The sequence below is a fragment of the Orcinus orca genome, chromosome 2, assembly GCF_937001465.1.
Source record: "Orcinus orca chromosome 2, mOrcOrc1.1, whole genome shotgun sequence".
Taxonomy (NCBI): domain Eukaryota; kingdom Metazoa; phylum Chordata; class Mammalia; order Artiodactyla; family Delphinidae; genus Orcinus; species Orcinus orca.
The window spans coordinates 126,639,114-126,663,315 of NC_064560.1; the positions used below are offsets into that span (position 1 = coordinate 126,639,114).

At 45.1% G+C, this 24,202-nt stretch overlaps 1 protein-coding gene across 1 annotated transcript in view; it reads right to left on the minus strand.

The window, feature by feature from the left end:
* Positions 1-24,202, minus strand: part of SALL2 (spalt like transcription factor 2) — a 915,550-nt gene that overhangs the window by 826,013 nt on the left and 65,335 nt on the right. Inside the window, exon 4 of the transcript XR_007475760.1 lies at positions 15,569-18,402. The gene's annotated coding sequence lies outside the window, so the exon portion shown is untranslated. Of the gene's footprint in view, positions 18,403-24,202 lie in introns of the transcript that reaches the window.

Sequence of the window (24,202 nt, forward strand, 5' to 3'; positions counted from 1 at the left end):
CACCAGTGCCCCCAAGAAGAGCCCTTCAAGTGCACAGAATCACACAAAACAAGAGGCTTTTCTTTGGGATAAAAGAACTGGAGAAGGACCCTTTGCAAAATTTGGCTTTGGAAATCAGATTTCAAAGTCTTAACCCTGATGGGACAGGCCCAGACACAGACAGTGTTTGGTGAGTGAGTGAGTGACTTTCTTTCTGGGTTTTCTCTTCCCCGGGATACTTTGGGGTTCTTTGTGACAGATCCCCAGAATTGTTGAATGTTAAAGTGGAAATAGGAGATTCGACGTGACTCTATCTGTCACCCAGATCTCTGATTCTGCCATGCTAACAGTCTCAGTGAGAGAAATAATCGTTCTTCCTTTTCTACTACCATCAAAGGTAGAGGAAGTTTGGATAAAGTAGAAGAAAGTTATTAAAGAACTATGCATTGACTGGAGAGCACTGCCCAAGGGTGGGTTTCCTGGTAGTGATCTGCAGGGACCAAAATGAAAACTGTGATGGAGTTGATGGTATATCTGAGAGCATCTGCTCCAACCACCTCATCATCTAACTGGAAGCCCTCTAACCTCCCCATGTGATCCTAGAAGAAAAGGTGAACAGGAAAGTTGAACTGTTTAACAAGTGCTCATCAAGTATCCATATGTCTCAGATTATAGAAGTGGCATGGTTCATTTTCTTAATTCAACAATATATATTGAGTGTCTACTGTATGCCTGCCAGACATCATCCCAAAAGCCGAGGATACCAAGGCAAGTAACACAAGCTTTCTGCCACTCTGGAGTTCACACTGTAGTGGGGCTTGTCGCCTAATAGAGGAACCAAATCAGACACATGTGAAAGCAAGACAAGTACTTGGTTGTAATAATTACGGGAGGGTTCGAGACGGAAGGTACAGAGTGGAATTAGGACCTTTAGACTTCAGGATGAGCTGGGTGATGGGAGCCAGGAAAACATCTTAAAGGAGCTGAGCTGAGACTAAATATGGAAGAGTTTATTTATTTACATCACAACGTCCCAAGTCAGCAACAGAAGCAAAATTATAACTCTAAATAGTCCCCACTTGCCTCTACGCTGTTTTGCTTCGCAGCTGCTTCATTCAGTGCCAAACAGCTGGGTAAGTGAGTCGCAGATGGAACACTGACAACCAAAATCTTTTTAGAGACAAATGACGCTGTGATTTTCCTTGACACCCACTGAAATTCCTCACTAGTTTCCAAAAATACCTTATGTTTGCTTTAAAACAACGAGTGTGGTCCAGACATTTCAGGAAAAACAAATCAGAGAAACAAAGTCATCCCAGCCTCCTGAGCTCTCTGAGCGCAGATCAGTCAGACGGAGAAGAGCCACTTGCTTACTGAAGGCCGTCCTGGGACACCAGGCAGCTGAGATCCCGATCAAGGGAAATAGAAATGCACTTTCCTCTCTCTTCATTCACCTCCGTTCCTATTCTTCGGTTGCTTGTCCAACCAGCCAGTGTCAGAGCAGAGAAACAGAGAGCAAATACAGCAACTAGAAACAGGCAGAGAGCAGATAACTGCCATACCTAAACGGAGACCAACCACGGGCAGACGTCAGAGTCCGACTTCACTGTTACAAATGCTTAAAATGAGATGTCTGAGGCTAATGAGTAAGAGATAAAGCAAGGAAAGGGCTTTCGTTCACTAAATTTATTTCCTTTCTCACCCAAAGAACTCAAAAGGGTGAGAGTAGATATGTTCTCAAATCAAAGGCAAGGTAGGTCCTGAAACTTCCAATTATAGAGAAACTCAGAAGTTCTGGCACTCTCTCCCACTGATATTCGAGTGACCCTGTGGCTATTTGATACTAAAGACTCAGAGAGGCAGAGACCATCAGAGAGAATGGCACTAGTAGCCAGTATGGTTTGCTTTGATCTGACCCTGGGGTCTTTTTGCTTCTTCCAGTCCTCCTATTGTTTCTTCATCCCAGCTGGACAAAGAAGACTGGGACTCTAGCTCATATGTGGCTTCAATCCTTAGCTGCCAGAGATGACCCTGAGCCTAAGGGCACAGAAGTTACTGACACGGCCCATTCGACTTTGACACGGCTGTATTCAGCTCATCCACTTACCTGCCCAAAGTCCTAGGGACAGCCTAACATAGCTCAGCTTCCTTCCTTCACTCACAGGAAAGTCCTGTGCCAGGCTTGGAATGACAAGCTCTATGTCTCTCCAGGTGACTATGGCTCAGGTAGGGAGCTCTGACTAGGTCACTAACCCATCCATGACAAAGAAACCAACTTCTGTGGTGGCCTACCAATGGTGCCAGGCACAGGGATAAGTATTTCACGTGTGTTCTCTCATTCCAACCTCACAACATCCCTGTGAAGTAGTCACCCTATTTGCAGATGAGGAAATCAAGACTCAGAGATGTAACTTGCCCAGCTACTGGTAAGATGCAAAGCAAGATTCAAAACCCAAAGCTCTAAGACCTGCCAAGCCAGTGGTCCTTTTGCATATAAATGACGTAGGTAGTGATACCACCTAAGCACCAGTGGTGATCAGAATGTTAGCCACAATCAATTACAAGCAGGCTCTGGTTGGGTATGAGCTATCCTGCTGCTGCAGACAACCCCACCTCTCCTCCACACCTACAACAACAGGCAGAAGACCTGGCTTCCCCAACTTTTGGCTTGGGTTGCTGGCAAATCCTCTCCCAGTCGCAGCCATCACTAGATGAGCAACCCACCCGCCTCCTTGAGAGTCAGGAGGACCCAGACAGAAATCCTGCTTGGACCAGCAGGTATCTGCCGAGCTCCTAATATTGACAAGCTCTGTGCTGGGCACCGAGAATGCACATACAAAGATACTGTCTCTGCCCTAAAGAATTCTGAAGTCCAAAGCAGAAAACTAACAAATTATCAGATAGTTATAATAGAGATGATAAGTGCCGTGACCCAACAAGTTCAAGGAACGCTGGGGGACACCTCCCTTGGGTGAGGTGGGGAGGGGAGGAGAAGGAAGGTATGGTTTTTCCAGGAAGAAGGAGCAGCCAGTGCAAAAACTGGGCATACGAGGACTATAATACATCTTCGAACCTGCAAGTTTTTTATGTGCAGCTGAAGTACTGAGTGCAAGTGGAGAAATGGCCAAAAGTGAGGCTGGAGAGGAAAGCAGATCAAGAGATTGTATGGCCATGACATAGGATCTTCACATTCCCCTAAAAGCCAAGGGGAGCAACTACAGGAGTTTCAGCAGAAGTGTGACCTGACCCGCTTTGGTCTGGAGAAAAATTAGTGTGAGGCCTGCATGGAGAATGGATGAAAAGGGGGAGAGTCTGGAAGCAGGAAGCCCTCTTAGAATAGTAGAGCTATAGGTGGCAACCGGGAAAGAATGCTCAGCCTGAGGCAGTGATGGCAGCGGCCAGAGGGGACAGACGGAAGCAGCACAGGCACCACGTGGAGGCAGAATGACCATAACTGGCAGACTGGTTTGCTGCTGCACGCCCCTGCCCCTTCTCCGTGCAGCTCTCTCCCAGAAATGCCTTCCAGACAAAGGCCTCCGCAACTCTCCCGGCTCAGTTCAGTTACCACTTCTGAGTATCCCAGGCAGAAGCAGCTCTTTCCTCTGTGCTCTTGAAGTGCTTTGGACCTACCTTTTTTTTTTTTGCGGTACGCGGGCCTCTCACTGTTGTGGTCTCTCCCGTTGCGGAGCACAGGCTCCGGACGCGCAGGCTCAGCGGCCATGGCTCACGGGCCCAGCCGCTCCGCGGCATGTGGGATCCTCACGGACCGGGGCACGAACCCGTGTCCCCTGCATCGGCAGGCGGACTCTCAACCACTGCGCCACCAGGGAAGCCCCTACCTTTTTAAATAGCATTTCACAGCCCTTTGTAATTGCTCTATGTCTGTCTCCCCAAAACGCTGAGCTCTCTCAAGGCAGAACTTTACATCTTTATGTCAGAAGTTCACCTTTATGTCTCCCAAATAGTATCCAGCCTGCAATAGGTCATTAGCCCATGTTTGTCAAATAAACAGCTTAAGCTGTGGCCTTGCAGGCCTGTCACTCTCGCTTTGAGGAAGTGACTAATACCCAGCCACCCTTATAATGGACAAAACTTCCCATGGGCAGACAGCAGCTGATCTGGGCAGAGGCAGCCAAGGGACCGTCACACCACAGAGTCATCCCTGTGAAGCCATGGTGTGGTCCTGTGCCCTCTTCCACCTGGCCATCTGCTGGGCAGGTAAGGACAAGCCGATGGGCTACACAAATGCTACACATTTCTTAGGGAAATGTGTAGCAGGAACAATTTGCTGGGGCCAAAGGGGGAACATTGCTGAGCATGGCTCTGACAGCCCCTCCCCGTGGAGTGGAGGGAGTTCTCTGAGGCCTCTCTAACTTTGGGTTTTCCCTTTCGGGGTCTATTTGGACGTAATTTTGGAACCAGAGACCAAAACTCTGACTGTTCTCCTTGGGGAGCCTGCCACCTTCCGTTGCAGCATAACTGGAGGGGACTTGAAGAACTATCAGATGAGCTGGTATGAGAAGAATGAAAATAATTCCCTGACTTTAGTGTACAGATTAAGCAATAATTCTAATGAAAAGGAAAGGAGTAATTTCAAAGGGAAAATTGATGCTTTAAAAAGTCGGTACATACTCAACATTCAAAAAACAACAGTAAAAGACGTTGGAACTTACTACTGTGGGTCCAACATCCACAGTGCTACAGTTCTGATTCTGATCACCTCAAATCCCCAAGTCAAACCAAGGAGGCAGATCCAGTTAGAGACCACCTTTGGCTAAAATGAGCACCACCCCTGAGGTGAGACCACTTGATAACCTCAACAGTAACATCTGATAAGAGATTCAGGAGCTGAGTTGGGGCAAGGGCCTTATCTTTGTAGTTGGTGGAGAGGGGCCTTCTTTGTCAGCCAAGGTGGGCAGGAAAGTCTGTTAGGGTTTGTGCAGGGAGACCAAGGGGACTCTGCTCCTATCTCTCACAGACTCCTGAGAAAAGATTGAAAAAAAAAAACAGCCTTCAATACTGAGAAGGTCCTCTCATTGTGGAGAGGCTGAGATGAACAAGTTGCTACAATAGGGAGTGCTGTAGCTCATTCCAGAGTCTTTATCATGAAACCATTCATGTACATAAACTAGATAAAGCAAGGATGGTTTTCCATTACCATCCCAATCAAAATTTCCAAAGGTATTAGAGATACCTTTCACTTCTAGTCTGTGATGAAGGATGACTAGAGTCATTTTCTGAAATGCTCCCATAACTATTTCAGGTACTGAATGTTTTATATCCTTCCTTACTGACAGAGGAGCCCTGGGGACCCACGGGGATGGCAGGGAGGGATAACACACAGGCTTCCGTTATGTCGGTTGCCAAGAGAGATTTTGAAGACAAATATCTGTGGCCGTGTGGGATTTCTGAGACGGTCATAAATCAACTGAATTTAAAAAATAGATCCCCAAGTCCCAGGTTGAAGTGGGGGAGCCTAAGGTATCTGGGACCACAGGGAGCCAAGGCCTGGAGGCACAACTGAGCAGACTGATGGGCAGGAGGGCTTAAGGGTACAAACATTTAATAATCATCAAGGGAGTGCTTTCATCCTGTTGGCACTAGTAGCCAACTCTTTGTTTTTCTGCTCAAGTATCTATCTGTCTGGAATCCTCTGTTCACATAAGGTTAAAAATCAGGCATTAGGATACAGAGTAGATGTGAATGTGAGAACTACAGCTCTCCTGATGGCTTCTACCCAATACTCCTCCAATGCACTATTACCTTCATCACACATTTATTTATAGGGCACTTATTGTGTTTATAATATTGGGATAGCTCTTAGGAATAGAAAGAGTTCTAGGTCAACTTCTGTTTTAAGTTCCATTCTCATCAATGGGATTACAATTTATTTTAAAAGACAGCATTAGACATTACAACTAGAGATTACAAATGAATTTAAAAATACCAGCAAGTATAGACAGTCTAACAATGAGTGCTGCCGACTTCACATGCAGTGTTCTAGGAGTTCATGAAAAGACAATCACTATGAGAAAAGTTTCCTACAACAGCTAAGGCTTAAAGAGGTGGGCCTTGGATAAGGAAGGAGGAGGGGAAGGGAAGGAGGAGGAAGGGTATTTCAAGATGGGTGTACTAGTTCTCTGTTGTTATATAATAAATTACTGCAACATTGAAAGGCTCAAAACATTTAGTATCTCACAGTCTCTATGGGTCAAGAATCCAGGTGTGTCTTAGCTGGGTCCTCTGGCTCAGGGTCTCTCATAAGGCTGCAGGCATCTCAAGCATCTGTTGGAAGAAGATCCACTTCCAGGCTCACTCATGTGGATGCTGGCAAGCCTTGAGTTCTCACATAGACACCTCCACAGGGTTCATCACAGCATGGTGCTTACTTCCCTACAGAAAGGGCTTTGAGGGAGAGAGGGCATCCAAGATGGAACGCACAGTCTTTTGGTAACCTAATCGCTTCTGCCATATTCTATTCAGTAGAAATGAGTCAATAAATATCAGTCTATACTCAAGGGGAGAAAATTACATGAGAGCATGAATACCAGGAGGTAGGACTCATTGGGAGCCATCTTAGAGGCTGCCTACCACCGGGGATTAATGCAGTAGAGCAGGGAAAGAGAGAGCTCAGAAACTCTGGTTGAGGCTAACTTGTTTAGACACTCCTGGCTACAAGGCTAAAGAGATTTCATTTTATCTTATAAGCCAGTTTTTCTCAAACTTTATTATGCACGCAAAGCACTAAGAGAGATTGTTTCCAATCAGATTCTTGAGCCCAGGCTACAAAGATTCTAATTCAGTCTATCTGGGGGCAGGCCCCAAAACATGTGTTTATAACAAGGACCCCAGGCAATTATGATGCAGTGGTCCAAGGACATGTTTGAGAAATTCTGCTATAAGCAGAAAAAGAACTGTTGGTTTTTTAGTACAAGGAAGATGTCCCTGAGGTCTCCTGCCCTGGCTACAGAGAAATGGGCATTAGATGTGATCAAGGAATCTCTTGAACAATGGCTCTTAATTCCAGCTGCATATTTGAATTATGTGGGGAAACTCTGAAAATACCAATGTCTAGAATATATCCCCAGAGATTTTGATTGAATTGGTGTGGGCACGGAGCTCTGGCTTCCCAGGTAATTCAGCTTCCCTCCCCTACCCCATCCTCTTCCCCTCTCAGGTCTAAGACCTTGCCGTTCCAAATGTGGTCTCTGGACCAACATCATCAGCATCACCTAGAGGTTTGTCAGAATGCAGAATCTCGGGTACCACCCTAGATCTACTGAATCAGAATCTGCATTTTATTAAGATTCCCTAGATGAGTTATATGCATATTAAAGTTTGAGAACCACTGGTCTAGGAACCCAACATTATTGAAAAATTTCATGGAGGTGGAGAAATATAAATCAGTTGTCTGCAAATGTCACCCAAGAATCTATATTTGTAAAAAGCTCCTTGGGACTCCCCTGGTGGCAAAGTAGTTAAGAATCCACCTGCCAATGCAGGGGACACGGGTTTTATCCCTGGTCTGGGAAGATCCCACTTGCCACGGAGCGACTAAGCCCGTGCGCCACAACTACTGAGCCTGTGCTCTAGAGCCTGCGAGCCACAACTACTGAGCCCACGAGCCACAACTACTGAAGCCACGTGCCTAGAGCCCGTGCTCCTCAACAAGAGAAGCCACCGCAATGAGAAGCCTGCGCACCGCAACGAACAGTAGCCCCTGCTCACTGCAACTAGAGAAAGCCCGCACGCAGCAACGAAGACCCAATGCAGCCAAAAATAGATAAATAACTTTAAATAAATAAATAAATAAATAAAGCTCCTGAAGGGACTGTGATGTGCAGCCAGGTGTGAGACTCACAATAAGCAATCAGTCATCCACAAATCAGGTTACAGATTATTTGTGTTACTGATATAATAAATAGTCTCATTGAGGTGCTATTGTGTCCTTGTATGTTCCTTGGAAGGAGGCATTACATAAATTCTAGGTATGTCCATTTCTCATTCATCCACAAGCAGATTAGGAAATGAATTAATATTTATTGAGTCAGTGTACTCTTTACCACACCATGGCGACCTTCCTGGATTATCCACTGCAACCCTTGTGCTATACACCTTCAACTCAAGATCAAACCAGAAAAAAAACCATGAGTCATTAGTGTCTGATTAAGTCTGATTGGGAAGAAAAGGGACAGGAGATAAAAGTGTGTGTCTCTAGTTGTCCATTCCTCCCGCAGAATGGATGAGAGCATGAAGTTCTGGCCCATGTTGGGCTGAGGCCACTCGGAACCTGAGATGGGGAAAAACAGAGCCTGGAGGCAAGGAAGAGGGACATTTGGGGGGAAAGCAACCAGACTGCCGCATAACAATCTGAGAGAGTCTGAGCACAAAACAATGAAAAAAGAAACCAAACAAGAATTAAAATTAAATACCTGGAGAAATTCCCTGAGCTTACCAGGAGGTAGATAAGAAAGTCTTTTACATAATACCTGAAGCCTCAGACTTGGGTGGAGATAGGGCCACCAAAGGCTCTGGTATAGTGTGGACATGGACCAAGTGTTTCTGCAGAAATCCCAGAGCCACGTGAATGATATAAAAGTCAGCGTTTCTCTAATGATTAGTGATGTTGAGCATTCTTTCATGAGCTATTTGTAATGAGGTGGATAGACCTAGAGTCTGTCATACAGAGTGAAGTAAGTCAGAAAGAGAGAGACAAATACCGTATGCTAACACATATATATGGAATTTAAGAAAAAAAAATGTCATGAAAAACCTAGGGGTGAAACAGGAATAAAGACACAGACTTACTAGAGAATGGACTTGAGGCTATGGGGAGGGGGAAGGGTAAACGGTGACAAAGCAATAAAGAGGCATGGACATGTATACACTACCAAACGTAAGGTAGATAGCTAGTGGGAAGCAGCCGCATAGCACAGGGAGATCAGCTCGGTGCTTTGTGACCGCCTGGAGGGGTGGGATAGGGAGGGTGGGAGGGAGGGTGACGCAAGCAGGAAGAGATCTGGGAACATATGTATATATATAACTGATTCATTTTGTTGTGAAGCTGAAACTAACATACCATTGTAAAGCAATTATGCTCCAATAAAGATGTTTAAAAAAAAAAAAAAAAAAAGTCAGCGAATATTTTTGTATTGTCCCTGCTCTTCCCCACTGCATTTGTAAAGGGAATTGAGGGTTGAATAAATTCATATTATTGTTCTTCCCATTATCCTCCTTTCTGTGATTTTTATTCAGCATGAAAAGGGCTCACCTGAAAGAGTTCCGAGCAGTGAAGAGAAATCCGAGAGTGTCTGCCCATCCTCTGAAAAAGTCTTTGAGGTCAACTGTCAGGGCATGGCAATATAAGCATGACACTTCCACCAGGCTCCCAAGCAAAGGAGTCCCTAGGCATCCTGTGTGGCTAGAAATGGAAGATATGATTGTTCAAAGGGAGCAAGAAGGTACCTTGTGTCCAGGAACAGTGCCATCAATCGGCTGCACTTACAAACAAGGCATTCAGCATCGTGTTATCGTGGTAAGGAGTGAGAGGCAAGAGAAAAGAAGGGAATCAGAGTACACTTCTTCCTCTGGATCAAACCAAGGAAGAGAATGTCGTTTCTATCATAAGGTGTCACAACCTTGAAGAAACGACTCATTACAGCATCCTGAAAGTGCCCAGGGAGGATATAGGACGGGTCCAAGTAAGGAAGTGGACTCAAGGAAATCCAAGTTGTGACCTTCATTCTGAACAATTAAGAGTTTAAACAGAAAATTAGAATCATTGAATTTGAAACCAGAAGGGATCTTAAAGGTCAAGCAGGAATCCCTCCATTCAATTTACATGTTCATTAAATATTGATTGAATAAAGGATCATTCAGTCTCAAGTATTTTCAATGATAGTACTGATATTAAAAAATCACTTTTTGTACCAGATCGAAGTCTGCTTCCCTGTAACTTCACATGTTGGTGTTTGTTATGCATTCTGGAGCAACACACACTAAGTCCTACCCTTATATTTTTAAATATTTGAAGACAGCTATCATAGTCAACCTCCAAGCCCTCATTTCTTTATACCAAATATCCTCAACCATTCCTCATTACTGTTTCATAATTTTGAACTCCTTCAAGAAAAGAATCCAAGTTCAGGGCTTCCCTGGTGGCGCAGTGGTTGCGAGTCCGCCTGCCGATGCAGGGTACACGGATTCGTGCCCCGGTCTGGGAAGATCCCACATGCCGCGGAGCGGCCGGGCCGGTGAGCCATGGCCGCTGAGCCTGCACGTCCGGAGCCTGTGCTCCGCAACGGGAGAGGCCCCAACAGTGAGAGAGGCCCACATACCGCAAAAAAAAAAAAAAAAAAAAGAATCCAAGTTCAATATACTTTTCTGTTCCATACAATTCTCAATACTGTGATTAGCATATAGCTGATAGTTAATAACTATGAGTTGAGTACAAATACATGAATAGCTGTGTATCGACTTGATTGTTTACCGTATCCACTTAAATGCTTCCAAGTTACTTCAGCTCAACTCCAAGACTTAAGTCAAAATCTTCCTTTTAAATATGATCCTTTCCCAAGGTTTCCTATCTTATATATCATCTCAAATCCATGCACTTCTCTCCATCCTCCACCACTAACACCTTGGTCCAAGCTACCATGTTCTCCTTTGAATCATTTCATTAGCTTTTTGAATGAGCTAGCTGGTCTCTAGGACCTTCCAATACATTCCTCCCCACAGTAGCCAAAGTGATCTTCAAAATACAATTATGATCATGTCATACCTCTGATTAAAAATCCTTCAGTGACTTCCCATTGCTTATAAGCAAAAGACAAATCCTTAAAGTGGCCTCTAAGACCCTGCACATTCTGACCTCTTTTCACCTCCACTGCCAATACCTCTCACCCCTCTCTCCCTCATTTCCCAAGTTCCTGTCAAACAGGCCTTCGTCCAGTTGCTTAAATGCACCAGGTACCCTCTCACCTCAGGGCCTTTGCACATATTGTTCCCTCCCTATGGAATACTTCTTCTGTTTCCTCATCACTTATTTAATTCCTACTCATCTTTTGGATCAAAGTTTACACATCAATTCTTCACAGATGTCTTGAGATGGCCCAGGAAGTTCAGATTTGGGGTTTTAAGTATGCATTCATATTTCAGTTTGTAATATATTTCATTAATTTGATTAATGTCTAATTTCTCATTAGTTTGTAAGCTCTGAGAGACCAAGGACTCTATCTGCTTTTACTTATCTTAAACCTGATGAATTGCATAAATATATTTCTCTGAATGATTGAATGACTCTCCTAGATTCCAGAATTTTCCAGAATCTGGTGATCATCCCTGACTCTGGGCTGCAGCTGGGTCCCAAGCCTTGCTATATTCTCACTTTTAAGTGATCTTGAAGACTCCAGAGTCACCCTGATCTGGAGATCAAATGTTCTCAGAGACCAGTGATTTCCACCCATTCTCTAGCTGTCTGACATACTCAAGAGCCCATTTGGGGGCACACAGGACAACTGAGAGGGTCAAAGGATCCTCTGTAGATTTGAGCCAGTTCCCACATAGGGATCTGGCGCAGGTAAGCAAAACCTGCTCAGAGAAACTGGCCAGCTATGAGGAAATCAGAGGGGTCAATATGATGATGATTTTCTCAGTGACTCCTGGCTGGGCTTACGATGAGCCCTTTTGGTGTTTTGGATTTGGGGTGGGTATTTTCAGTAGCTATATTATTAAAATACACAAGTTTATAATTATGGGGATAGATACCCTCATCCCTCAAATATGTACTGAGCACGTACAATATTCCTGGTGTTGTGCCACATGATGAGCTATAGAAACCACCAAGGCTCAATTCCTGTCCTCAAGGTGCTCTTTCTAGTGATAGAAACAGACAAGGAAATAGAGACACTAACACACGAAAGAGTGCACAGCTGTGAGAACATAGAGACGGAAGTGATGGCCTAGAGCTGGGGACGGCTTCTCATAGGAAGTGATGTGAGCTCCTAACAGAGTAAACACTTGCTTCCCTGGGGTAATATATGCTTGGAGGCTCCTGAAGATGACCCAGGAAGGAAGATGAGAATCCTTGATAGTTAAATACACATATGCACACGCACACACATACACACACACACATTTGGCTATATGATGTCTTCAATTTAAACAAACAAACTGAAAATGGAAAAATACTGAACCTAGACTAAACAAATCAGTCTTTTTGTGGGGAAACTAATGTCTATCAGAGATTTCACTGGGGCTCTTTAACCACAGATGTAGCAAATTCCCTGCCAAACACAGCTTAGAGATTTCCAAAGGACTGCTACTGTGCACACCACAAAATAGACCAGCTAAATGGGAGTGGTATGGGTTTAGGAGATAAAGAATTAAGAAGAGCAAAGAGGAAGGGGAGAGGGAAAGAAGAACATTATTTCCTAGGATAATGGTCACTCCCTTTAACTTTTTGTTCTTATTAAAGAGCCCTCCCGGGCTTCCCTGGTGGCGCTGTGGTTGAGAGTCCGCCTGCCGATGCAGGGGACGCGGGTTCGTGCCCCGGTACGGGAGGATCCCGCATGCCGCGGAGCGGCTGGGCCCATGAGCCATGGCCGCTGAGCCTGCGCGTCCGGAGCCTGTGCTCCGCAACGGGAGAGGCCACAGCAGTGAGAGGCCCGCGTACCGCAAAAAAAAAAAAAAAAAAGATCCCTCCCAAACCTCTGGGATTTTCCAGAATTTGGTGCTGTGGGGCACTGACCTCTTCCCATCCTGTTAATGGGAACTGTGAGGAAATCTGAAGAGACAATTAAGAAAGTAATGTGCTCTACAGGGAGGCAAGTAGTGCCAGTGGGACTGGTTATCAACTTCCACTTCTGTGTGTCCTTTGATTTCATTCAGCTTGAAATATTGAGATTTCTTCTCGGATATGCCAGCATCTACAGTCTTCACTAAGTCTACAAATCTTTATCTAAGCTGATGTAGTTTTCTTCTTTCATGAAGTTGTTTTTCATCAGAACAGAAGTACAACTTTTCTCCTGTGAAGCGTAAAAAATTCAGCTACAAACTAAGCCATTCTGTTTTCTGCTTCTCCTCCAGGGTTTTATCTCTTCTGGGAGCTCTGGAAAGAAACTGTCATGTTTATAACAGCCTTCCATATTTCCCTCTTTGTATTAGTCAACTCTGCTGCAGTAACAAACAGCACCAATATCTCAATAGCTTAAACAACGAACTTTTATTTTTTGCTCCTGCTTTTACTACAAGTCGATGGCTACAAGGTGTCTGCTAAGTTCTGCTCTCTGAGTCTTCCCATTCCAGAAACCAGACTGAAAGATAACTCACTATTTGGGACACACTGTTCTCATGACAGAGGAAGAAGAACAAGAGAGCTGCTGATAGAAACTCAGAGTGCTCCTTAGAGCATCTGCTCAGACATGGCATACATCATGTCCACCCATGTTCACTGACTAAAGCCTTTCCATGACCACACTCAAAATCAGCTGGGAAGGGACTCATGCCCCCCCCACAGAAGACACTGGCAGGACATGAAGCAGTGGCAGGGACTGATAATCCTCTCATATAAAAGGGAGGATCAAATACTTGAGAATAATAATGATACAACCTATCATACTCTTTGACTCCACCCATGTAATTTGTATCCAACATGGAGAGTTTCTCCCCATGTCAACTAAAAAGGAATTTGATATGATTTTTTTTTCTTCTCAGAAAAACTCAGAGGTGACACTTGCCAAATTGTTCTTCATAATGTCACTGTCTCTTAAAATGTTAACAGTTATTAAGCAATTAAAAAGGATTCCATGGTCAAATAAGTTTGGCAAATGCTCTACCTTAATAGATCTCTCTTAATATTCACAATTCTTTATTAGCATATTACGTGCTCTGAGAACTCCTGCTGTAAATATACCTACTTAGCCCAGAATTGGGTTCAGAGAATTCTTTCTATAAGGGCACAACCATTAATATCTCATGAGATTCTGGTGGCTAACACTGCTCTCAGGATTATGATTCTTTTTCCATGGTTGCTGGGATACTTCCTTTATGCTCCTCCTAATTTATAAACCCCTTGTGGGCAGGAATTCTTAGTCTGTTTCATCTTCAGTTTCCACAGGGTGTTGCATGTTTAGTATATGAATCACCCAATGGATTCTTGCTGTTTTCTTGTTCTTGTGCATCCAGATTGGAAGACACCTAATGATGATGAGAGGAGGTATGCATGAGGCCAGCGGGTCTGTACAGGCCTTCAAAAGGAGGCTTGCATTTTTGCTAAGATCACACTCCATGTTAGGAATCTGAAGATGCTATTCAGACACTATTTTTTGCCTACTTAATTAAATACAAACACCTCAGACTGGCTTTAATTCTTCCTTCCTTAATGAAACAAATATATCTTGAGTCCTACTCTGTGCCAAGTACCACGCCAGACACTGAGTACATGTGCGAGCAAGATAAACAGGGGGCCTGCCCTCCTTAAGAGGAGACAGACATAAAACAAACACAGGAATAAATAGCCAACAATTATACGACCTCTCAGCAGTGTACTGCACCACTAGCCACCCATTCCTTCTTTTTTTTTTTTTTTTTGCTATACGCGGGCCTCTCACTGTTGTGGCCTCTCCCGTTGAGGACCACAGGCTCCGGACGCGCAGGCTCAGCGGCCATGGCTCACGGGCCCAGCCGCTCCGCGGCATGTGGGATATTCCCGGACTGGGGCACAAACCCGTGTCCCCTACATCGGCAGGCGGACTCTCAACCACTGTGCCACCAGGGAAGCCCCACCCATTCCTTCTTGAAATGCTTTTCCATGCTTAGCTTCTGAGATGCTATACTTTACTAATTTTCCTGTACATCATTGGCCTCTCCTTCTCAGTCCCCTTGCTGGCTCTTCTTCTATCTAGCTTCTAAATATAGAGCACCCAGGGCCCTTGCCTAGGTCCCTTTTCCCTTCTGTATCTTCTCCTAGGTGATCTCATTCATGCTCACAGAGTTGAATTCCACATATGTGCTCAGGACTCCCAAATTTATATCTCCAGTGCAAAACTCGCCTCTGAGGATATGATCTCTCCCCAAGTGAACCACGTTAGCACTTACCTCTCTCTTTTTTTTTTTTTTTAATTTATTTTTTTCTCTGCAGTTACCTCGAGTCATTTCATGTTTTCTCTCTTTTCACATGATTGTTTGGATACCTCCTTTATGCTCCTCCTAATTTATAAACCCCTTGAGGGCAGGAATTCTTAGTCTGTTTCATCTTCAGTTTCCACCGGGTGTTGCATAGTAAGTGTTGAATATATGATTATTGAATTTAATGTGTGAACTGAATTTCTGCTTTAGGGATCACTGAGACACAGATGGTAATGAATATTTTATTTAAAGAAATAATGCCTCATCCTTCTGTATTTCCAAATGAACAACCTCAGATGAGAGAACACAGCTACATACTTTGACATGAGGTGAATACTCAAATTTAAACATGCTAGATGGAGCCAATATCATCTCTTGTGGTCACAGGAGCTGCCACAAAGGTTTTATTAATTGCCTACTTTCCCACACCACAGCTGGCAAGGCTGGTATGTCAGAGCCATAGACCACCTACTCTTCACAATAGTGCCCACTTGTATCTATTCCCTACTTTAAAATAAAAAGATAAGAGAAAAGGACAAGGGTTTGCCTGAAACCCTCCCACCCAACCAGAGCAGGGATTCAACCACATAATGCTGGTTCCTTGATTTAGATTCAGGGCCAAAGAGGAGGGCATAAGAGGAAGACTCCCTGGTTTACAGAAAGATGTTTCGCCAGCTGCTCTAATAATAGCTTATGGTAATTGCACCTCTGCTCCTTCATCTGAATTTTGATCCTGTTCCTTTCCAAGCTTCTCCCAAGGCCTCTTGGAAACTAAAGACTGTCTAGAGAAAAGCTAAAAGCTTTCTTGTACTTGATGATCTGCCTAAGTGTGTCGGGGGCCGCAATGACCACACAAGGAGGCCCTGATTGTAATGTGGACGCGGGCCCCATGGCCCTTTGGTGTGTGTACACAGAGGCTGCTTTTCCTCATCTTGGTTGCCCTAAAAAAATTGTCATTGGCCTCCACGTGCTTGAAGTTTAGGGTTTAGTCATTCAAAACAAGAGGAAAATTGTCTGGATTATATCTCTTCCGTAAAAATAAATATTTTCAACTGCCGTGGCATTTAAACTCTATTTTCTTTTCCTGCTAGTTTCCCTTCCCTATCACACTTCCCTGGATAAACACAGATTGTGCTATAATATTTATTAACAAAGGGTTCTCTGGGCCAATGGTGATTTTAGGAATTCTGCTGGGTATTTAGTGTGCTGTCTAGCTGAGTCCCCAACCACGTTGTGAGTCAACGCAAACGCAGCAGATCGTGAGTAGAGGCAACAGTTCTCCTCCCAGTACGCTGCAGCCTCTGGGTCGCCAACTGGGACTTGAGCTGGCATGCTTAAAAATAAGGTTTTCTGACAGAGACAGATGATTGTCAGCTGAGTCTTGCAAAAATCCCCTTTCCCTGTGCTCTTCCAGCCCATCTTCTTGGCATGTGCCCTTCCTTCTGCATCTTTTGTTGTCCTGCATCCCTGATTTCTCGCTGCAGACTGGACACTGACGTCAGTTTAGATTGATACTGTGTGCACTGTCATGGACCTCAGTTTCACTCAGGATGTTACTTCCAGTTGATCGATGCTGAGGTTCTTCATCACGCGGGGCTACCTTGCCACCCATGGTACTTCCTTCACGCTCCTTTGGTAACTTCCCTGTTCACAGTCACTACTCAGTCATGCATGTGTGCAAACTCTCAGACTACTTGGCAGTTGAAGCCCTGCCAACTGGATAGCTTGTATCTCTATTCAGTAATCTTTTCATTCACTCATACTAACTGTTCATTACACAGCTCAGTGTTAACGGCCCTTTAACTTGTCACATCCCTGATGAATAGAACAGCACCTGCATTCTAAACTAGGCTTTAAAACAGCAACACCATGGTGACCATAAAACAACCACTCCTAACTATACGGTCTCAAGCCATGGTGAATATGATGGATAATATTTTATGTACGCCAGTCGTTGGCCCTTTCCACCAAAGACGCGCCACAAACCCCGCGTAACCAATTTGAATGTCAGAGATACACAGAGTATGGCAACGGGGCAGCAGCAGATCCAGAGTGAGTGACGTTCCTGGGACATGACAAGGGCACTGGGTTATGGTGGCCCAGGATGCTGTAGGACCAACATCCACTCAGATACTAACTTTCTCACTTCACTGGTTTCGGAAGTCTCTTTTTCCAGCCCCCAAAGCTACCTCATGGCCACTTTTTTTAATCTACACAGCTGCCTTAACCAAAGCACCCTAGAGTGCTTCCTTTTTTCTCTTCCATCGTTTCTTAAGCTCTATATCTTTAGAGCTGACCTCATGTTTTAGCATTTTTTCAGCCTCGCTCCTTTTTTCCCCTCAACCTGTGATAAAACAAAGCAAAAGTAGTAGGTATGTTAGTTCAGAGCCCAAGGCATAGGAAATACCTCTGGAACTGTGTCTGGGCTGGAAGGCCAACCAGAAAACGCAAGGATGACACAAGTTTTTGTTGGTGGCTGTGGAATTTCCCTGCAGTTCTGGGAGAGCCCAGTTCTGTCACCATTTTCTACCCTGGGAAACACTTGGCAGGTTAGAGGATGTACGATGTATAAGGTAAGATCTTAATCCCACGGCTGTATGATGTCAGAGCTACAGAATTTGAGCTCCCTAAAAGCATGGAAGCATGGACATTCTACTTTTTCATAAACTCCCATCACCAAAGGAGAGAAAAGAAAAGCATTTATCTTCTCTGTCTCTCTTGCCTGTCCCCCAGCCCTACTGCCAACCAAGAACCTTGAACAAAATATTTTTCTCCCTTTCAGAGGAGGGGAGTAGGGAGTGCTTTTTCTTATGTGCAGAGAAATATTACAAAGGGGGAGGAGCTTCTATTCCGTTCATTTAAAACTAATAACCTCTGGGCCCAATCCAAGTTTTCCCAGCTTTTTCCTCTCTACTGGATATTGTTGGATGGAAGTACAAAATTAGTTATTTGGGGTTTGTTTTTTTATAAATAGACTACTATCAGCAAAGGCATAAGATTAGTCTCTTATCAGCATGAACAGCTCTGTTCTGGCCTCTCCATGTTCTACCTGAGGACAGCCAGAACCCCACAGTTATTCCAGCAAGCAGGGGAAATCAAAGAGGAGTTCCAGAGATGGCAATAACTTTACATTCTACCCACAGCTCTGTGGCAGCAAATCTTCACTGTGAAATCAATAATTCCAGGAGAACAGAAGGTGATTCACCTCCTCCAAAAACACATGGCCGCTTCAGGGCACTGCACACATTTTCACTCTTTGTGGCAGGTCTCCTTAGATGACTGTGCTCTGCTGTGAGCCTGGGAATTACAGGACAACAACAAGGAAGGAAGGGAGGGAGGGAAGGAGGGAGGGAGGGAGGGAAGAAAAAGAGAACACAAGTTGAAACACAGCAAGGACCCATTATCTTGTGGATCTGGGGTGCTGTAGGCTGCATTCCACTTCACACACACAGCGACGTGTTGTCCAACCTAAAGAATCACAGCAAGAAGACTCTCCTGGCTGAATTTGTTCTCTCAAGAGGGAGCCGAGTAGGGTATAATTTAGATCTTGAAGGTCAGGGCAGGATTAAGAGGAGGAACCAAGACCCATAGACTTAGCTCATTTTAATTGGCAGAGAAGGACCCAGAACGACAAGGACCATAGCACTTAGCAACTATTTACTAAGCACCCACTAAGTGCCCCACACTGCTGTAGGAGCTCAGGGCAACAGGGAGATGGCTGAAGCTGACCTCAGCAGGTCCTCATGCCCTCTGATTCATAAGAGACAGGCAGTGAAACATCACCAAGGAGGAGAGCTATTGAGGGTCCACGCTGGACCTGGAGAAAAGGATAAGATGGCAGATCATCCCAGTCACAGGTGACACCTGGCCACAGGTTTTGCCTTGTCCCCAGAGGACAACACTATAATAAGACTTTACTGCAATATAAGGTGTATTCTTTGTTTTACTAAATGATGCTCTTACACAGTGGTTTTCAATCCTAGCTGCACATCAGAACTACCTAAGGAGTTTTTTTAAATCCAGATGCCTGGACCCCACCCCAGACTAATTAAATCACACTCTCTGTGGGTAACACCCAGACTTCAGTATTTTTTAAAACTGTCCAGGGGATCCCAATGTGAGGCCAAGACTGAGAACCACTGCATCGAGGTGATTGTCCTAATTACCTTCCAGCTTTTCTCTGCTTCCACAGTCCTCTTATCTAAGCTGTTATATTTTCTTTTTATTTTTAGTTTGTTCTACTTTGTCCTTTCAGTAGATAATTCTACAATATCCCATTAAACCTTTTTTCATGCTTTAACTTTGCTTTTTCTCATTTAATTTTCATTGCCCACTTCACTTACCCCATCCCCCCATTATGCTTATTTTGTGCTGTGTTTCTCTATTACAGTGTCAACACTTACAGGGCTCTTGATATGGGCAGAGTACTACAGGAGGCACTTAACTGTTACTAAAAATTATATCCAGTGCAATCATATTTTCTGTTAAATTCTGTGCAACTGTTATGGGCTCAGGTCCTGTGGAAGATGGGCAATTTGGCAAAGTCTAGCTCCCTTCCTAGGAAGCAGCTCCCTTGGTATATAAATAAAAGATCCAAAATAAATATATTGCAACAAAAAATAAAAGGAACATCCACAACTAGGGGGGAAAGAAGATTAAAAGCTGTCTGAATCTAAATAGCAACATCTGCCCTGCCAAAACCTTGGTTTCAACTCTACGAGGGAGACGCTGCCATTTGCAGCAGAAGAAAAAGTCCCTAGATTGTTTGTACTACCGGTGAGGCTGTTCTCTGGGGGCAGAACATCTGCTGATTCAGGCTCATTTCCTCGCTGTCCGCAGGCAAGCCCAAGAGCACACAGGCGAGTCGCTGAGACACTAAGGGCTGAGACGAGGAAGAAAGGGCCAGGAGACAGTCCCGGAAGCAGACCCTTCAATCTTCAGGGGAAGCCACGTACCACATCTCCTGCCACTAGGCTGCACAGGTAAGAGCAGCCTTGGAGCCTCAGAACCGCAGGCCCTGCACTTCTTCCTGGGCCAGGTGAGCCCCGGAGAGCCCAAAACATTGTCACCTCCATGGAGCCCAGCCTGGCACTGAGTCCACCATAGAAGCCAGTGGATGTTTGCCCAATAATTGGGTGAATGAATAAATGACTTCCCTGATGAAATGACTCCTGGGAGAGATGGTGGGAAGATGGAAATGGAAGGTGGCTCTGTAACCCCACCCTGGTAGCTCAGTCCCTTGATGCTCTGATAGGGTTCCTCTCTCTTCCTTTTCCCTTGATTTTGTTTTTCAGGAATCAAGCCAGATGTCTTGTTGGAGCAAAAAGAGATGTTTGTTCCTTTTAGAAGAAGCAAGATTTTGCAGTGCCAAATGACAGGGACAGGGAAATGAATAATTACATGATACACAGGTGTCAGAGGGACCAAGATGGTTCCCTGAACTTTATAAACCAACGAGGAGACTTCTACGGCCCTGGTCTCCAGAACAACTTTACTTGTAGAGGCCAATTCTCCCTGGAGATTCTTGAAACTACAGTGAGAGAGAAGGGACTTACTACTCGCTGCCCTCCCCATGGTGCAACTCCTCTGGGTCCACATAGGTCACAGCAAAGCCTGCCCCTTCCTCCCACCTTCCACACTGGTGAGCTGACCCCAAGTGCAGGTCTCCCTGGAGATTAGTCACAAGGTGTATCCACAGCCATTATTTTAAGACCACACAAGGCAGTATTATCCCCATTTTATTGTCTAGAAAATGGAGGCTTAGAGAGGTTAAGTGACTTGCAAGTAAGTGGTGGTGTCAGGTATACACCCAGATCTTCCAAGCCTAAATCCAGTGGTCTCTCCACTACAGCACAGCTGCCCCTTGAGACTAGAGCAGGCAGTGAAAAACAAGGACTCCCGGGTTCCAGGACCCCTTCCAGCCCAGTGTGTAGGTGGTGTTCTATCTGAGGGTTGTCTGAGCAGAGGTGGGGTTACCCAGCTGCTCGAGCTCAACAGCCTGTGCAAATTCAAAGAAATGGCATATAAGTTCAAAGAACTCACTTGAAAAACAGGAAAAGCAGCTCTCTGCTTGAGGTCATGGGGAAGTGAAGGCTGAAACGTGGATGAGAAGGCTTGCAAAGGTCCCTTCTCCCTTCAAATCTTTCATTCTTCCTTCTGTTCTCAGTGAGGCCAATAAACACATCTTCCTCCATTGCTATGTAATCTATGTTGATTTTCCTGGGACTCCCCAGGCAGCACCCTGGCTCTGAAAATGAAATATTAACTACCTCAGCCTCACAGCCATCTCTAGCAACCGTATACTAATGGAAAAGCAAGAAGTGCTCGTGGCAGCTTGTGTATTGAGGTCAGCAGTGCCTTTCTTAACCCTCTTCTGTCTCGTAAGGCTGAAGGGGGCAGAAGTTTCTGTAACGATATGGCCCATCTTTAGAGCCACAACCCAAAGACTTGGGGTCCTTCCTATGGCCATGATCTTGGGAATAAGGTCCTTAATGTCTTCCTCTGCTCCTGGGGTGTTGTAGACAGCAACTCACTTTCAAGTCTTCTTGGGCAGAAGAAATCATTTCACTTCAATCAGCATTTTTGAGGACCTTTATGGGTTCAACGGGTGCTTTGAGGGGATTACACAGGAGATAAAGACAGACCAAACAACAATTGTGAGGCTGCACTTACACATCATAAAACATACAAAGGCAACTCCAGAATTTCTACAAAGGAGGGGCTAAGGGGCTGCAATCTGGTTGAAAGATGCCTCAGGGACTTGCCTTGAGGCAGTATTTTCATAGCACATAAAATTGGGAAAGATGTCAAAGAATGGGAGGCTGACAGGGATTATGGAAAAGGATGGATAAAGCCCCCTCCAAAGCACTCTTGTCTCTCCTACTAACTGTCCAAGTCGCAGGTGTCCTGATTTTTATGTAACGATGTCAAAAAAGAAGGAAACTAACAAATGGCCAAGCAACGAGCCAAGTGTTCGCAAATATAATTTCATTTATCCCTCAGAGACTGTAAAGAAACATTAACTCTCCCCAGAAGTCACATGAAGGGACAGACATCTCCCAGGACCTGGGAAGCTGTGGCCTAATTGCTGACCTGGACACAGAAAGAATGGGCACAGGGAACACAATCTGCGTAGAGCCTAAGAAAGAGGGAGTCCAAGGGCAGGGCCCAGGAACACTTTTCTACCTTCCACCTGGGCACCCCACATAGGCTATGCTTGTGTTCGAGTTCCGTCTTGCTCCTGCCACAGGCCTGGGCCAAGCTTCTGCATCAGGTCCCGACTCTCCCTGACCAGTAGAGCACGTCTCCTAGCCACAACCTGCCCCAGCTACCACCAAACCAAATCATCACCTGCTCCATCCCCACTACTGTCTTCCACCTCTGCTTTGATTTATTGTTCATATGGACTCTCTCCTCGTCAGGCCTAGAGGAAGGTTGTTTTTGTTCATTAGCCAAAAACTCTTAAAATTACCTCTAACCTGTGGCAGATAGAAATCATAGTCATAAACGTAAGCACAGTCTTGGAATTTTTCAGAATGACTTCCTGAATAATTTGGGAGAATTCAACAATAATTATCTAAGAAGACAGGCTTATTTGAGCCCTGCTAACTGTTTTTTTGATGTGAATGCAGCTTTAAGCCTACAGCACTTCCTCCTGCCTCGAGGCTTTTTTTTTTTAATACATCCTCATTTCTTATGTAGAATGTTCTTTCCCTACACATGCCCCTGATACTGGGTGTATCAAGCAGAGTCCCAGCAGGGGACAGAGGGCACTGTCAAAAGGGTGATCAGAAAGAATCTAATGAAAAGGACATTTGCAAAGGTGTGGGCAGGTGTTATAGACTGAACTGTGTCCCTCAAAAAAAGATATGTTCAAGTCCTAACCCCCAGTACCTCAGAAAGTGACCTTATATGGAAATAGCATCATTGCAATTGCTGTAATTAGTTAAGACTGATGTAATTAGTTAAGATGAGGTCAGACTGGAGTAGGGTGGGCCCCTAAGCCAACATGACTGATGTCTTTGTAAGAAGAAAGCAGTGTAAAGACAAAGACACTGGGAGAACACCATGTGACAGGAAAGGCGAGCCAAGCTAAAGAACACCAAGGGGGCTTCCCTGGTGGCGCAGTGGTTGAGAGTCTGCCTGCCGATGCAGGGGACGTGGGTTCGTGCCCCGGTCCGGGAAGATCCCACATGCTGCAGAGCGGCTGGGCCCATGAGCCATGGCCGCTGAGCCTGCGCATCCGGAGCCTGTGCTCCGCAACGGGAGAGGCCACAACAGTGAGAGGCCCGCGTACCGCAAAAAAACAAAAACAAACAAACAAACAAAAGAACACCAAGGACTGCCAGCAAACCACCAGCTGCTAGGAAGAGGCAAGGAAGGATCTGCCTAAAGTTTTCGGAGGGGGCGTGGCCCTGCTGACACCTTGATTTCAGACTTCTAGCCCCCAGAACTGTGAGACAGCAAGTCTCTGTTGTTTTAAGCCATCCAGTTTGTGGTACTTTGTTAAGGCAGCCATAGGAAACTAATACAGCTGGGTTACGGGAAACCAAAAAAAGACGGTGAAACACCCTAAGTCTGGCAACAGAAGAATCGCTGCCACCCTGGGCCTGAAGCATGAAGTACATGAGTCTTTACCAAAACCTGCAGCCTCTGGCAGAGGAAAGCAGCCACAGCCAAGGCACAGCCTAGCAGGAAGGAATCTGGGGTAAGACCACCCCACCTCTTCCTCCTCCTTCTCTCCAATCTCCTGATGGTGCCTCCCGTTGACCAAACTGAACGGGATGCCAGAGAGCAAGGGAACTAGGTGGATGCTGTCCATTGAAATCAGCCTCCTAGAGGAGGAACTAGAGTGATCTGGGGGGACAGACACTATCCAGCACACCTGGGTAACTTCAGCTTTTAAGTCTCAACTGCAAAGTCACTTCCTCAGGGAAGACTTGCCTGACCTCCTGACCAGATCCTGGCCCCATAACGTGCTATCTTAATTCTGCTTCTGTAGAGTACTTGTCACTCTGTAGCACTGGAGAAATTCATTATGCAAATCATTAAGTGATGACTGGCTCTCATGCTCGAAACTACACTCCATGAGAGAAGA